Source organism: Petromyzon marinus, unplaced genomic scaffold (assembly GCF_048934315.1).
Source record: "Petromyzon marinus isolate PM22_M1 ecotype Great Lakes invasive population unplaced genomic scaffold, UKy_Petmar_22M1.pri1.0 PM_G_Scaffold_6, whole genome shotgun sequence".
NCBI lineage: Eukaryota > Metazoa > Chordata > Hyperoartia > Petromyzontiformes > Petromyzontidae > Petromyzon > Petromyzon marinus.
The window spans coordinates 512,501-515,000 of record NW_027423013.1 but is presented as its reverse complement, the minus strand read 5'-3'; positions in this window follow the sequence as shown (position 1 = coordinate 515,000).

Here is a 2,500-nt window from a genome sequence, read left to right as displayed (position 1 = left end):
CTTGTCCTGAAGCAGGGCAGGGATGATGGTGTTGAAGGCAGAGCTGAAGTCCACAAACAGGATCCTGGCGTAGGATGCTGGGGCGTCCACATGCTGTAGGGTGAAGTGGAGGGCCATGTTAACTGCGTCGTCCACAGACCTGTTGGCTCTGTAGGCAAACTGAAGGGGGTCCAGGAGAGGGTCTGTGATGGCTTTGAGGTGTGCCAGGAGCAGGCGCTCAAAAGACTTCATTACCACAGATGTAAGGGCGACCGGTCTGTAATCATTTAGTCCTGTTGGCCTTAGCTTTTTGGGCACAGCGATGATGGTGGAGGACTTGAGACAGGCTGGTACATGGCATGTCTCCAGGGAGGTGTTAAAGATGTTGGTGAACACCGGAGACAGCTGGCCAGCGCAGTGCCTGAGGGTGGCTGGAGAGACAGAGTCCGGCCCGGCTGCTTTGCGTGGATTCTGCCTCTTGAAAAGCCCATTAACTTCTCCCTCCTGAAAGGAGAGAGTCGTTTCTGTAGTATGGGTGGGGGATGGGGCCTCTTGGGTGGGAAGGGGTGGTTCAGGACAGTCCAATTGTCTTTCAAATCTACGGTAGAACTCGTTCAGGTCGTTGGCTAGGCGGGAGTCGTTAGTGGTGTGGGGCGCTCTGGGTTTGTAGTTGGTGATGTGCCTGAGCCCTTTGGCAGACAGAAGCAGCGTCGTTAGTAGAGAACTGGTGTTTTAGTGTCTCTGAGTACAGTCGTTTAGCCTCTCTCACCGCTTTGCTAAACCTGTTCTTCGACTCCTTGAATCTGTCTCTATCCCCACTCCTAAACGCTTCCTCCTTCTCCAACCTCAACCTTTTGAGCTTTGCTGAGAACCAGGGCTTGTTGTTGTTAAAGTTCACCCTGGTACGTGTTGGGATACAGCAGTCCTCACAGAAGCTGATGTACACAGCCTCTGTGAGTTCATCCAGACTATTGGTAGCAGTCGTGAACATATCCCAGTCAGTACAGTCTAAGCACGCCCGCAAATCTTCCACAGCCTCACTGGTCCACTGTTTAGATGTCCTCACAGCAGGTTTACAGAGTTTTAGTTGCTGCCTGTATGCACGAATCAGGTGGACCAAGGGAGTTCTGTGCGAGCCGAACAGCCCCGTGACCCACAAGAGAAACATCCCCGCCAAATTCGAGCGTTTGACGGGGTCTATCCGTGAAAAAATATTCACGTTTTTGAGTGCACATGCATTTCTGCTGCAAATGCCTCTGGAAGTTTCATGCCGTTCGTATGCCAATTGTGGCAACACGAAAATGACCCGTTTTCCCATTCCGAGGGATTTCTGTGCGACCCTAACAGCCCCGTGAGCCACAAGAGACACATCCCCGCCAATTTCTAGCGTTTCACGGGGTCTATCCGTGAAAAATATAGACGTTTTTGAGTGCACATGCATTTCTGCTGCAGATGCCTCTGGAAGTTTCATGCCGTTCGTACGCAATGTGGCAACACGAAAATGACCCCTTTTCCCATTCCGAGGGATTTCTGTGCGACCCTAACTAACAGCGCCCGTGAGCCACAAGAGAGACATCCCCGCCAATTTATAGCGTTTCACGGGGTCTATCCGTGAAAAATATAGACGTTTTTGAGTGCACATGCATTCCTGCTGCAAATGCCTCTGGAAGTTTCATGCCGTTCCTATGCAATGTGGCCACACAAAAATGACCCGTTTTCCCATTCCGAGGCATTTCTGTGCGACCCTAACAGCCCCGTGAGCCACAAGAGAGACATCCCCGCCAACTTCTAGCGTTTGACGGGGTCTATGCGTGAAAAATATTAAAATTTTTGAGTGCACGTGCCTTTCTGCTGCAAATGCCTCTGGAAGTTTCATGGCGTTCCTATGCAATGTGGCAACACGAAAATGACCCCTTTTCCCATTCCGAGGGAGTTCTGTGCCACCCTAACAGCCCCGTGAGCCACAAGAGACACATCCCCGCCAATTTCTAGCGTTTCACGGGGTCTATCCGTGAAACATATAGAAGTTTTTGAGTGCACATGCATTCCTGCTGCAAATGCCTCTGGAAGTTTCATGCGGTTCGTACGCAATGTGGCAACACGAAAATGACCCGTTTTCCCATTCCCAGGGATTTCTGTGCGACCCGAACAGCCCCGTGAGCCACAAGAGACACATCCCCGCCAATTTCTAGCGTTTCACGGGGTCTATCCGTGAAAAATATCAATTTTTTTTTGACTGCACATGCATTTCTGCTGCAAATGCCTCTGGAAGTTGCATGCGGTTCGCATGCAATGTGGCGACACGAAAATGACCCGTTTTCCCATTCCGAGGGATTTCTGTGCTACCCTAACAGCCCCGTGAGCCACAAGAGAGACATCCCCGCCAATTTCTAGCGTATCACGGGGTCTATCCGTGAGAAATATTCACTTTTTTGAGTGCACATGCATTCCTGCTGCAAATGCCTCTGGAAGTTTCATGCGGTTCGTATGCAATGTGGCGACACGAAAATGACCCGTTTTC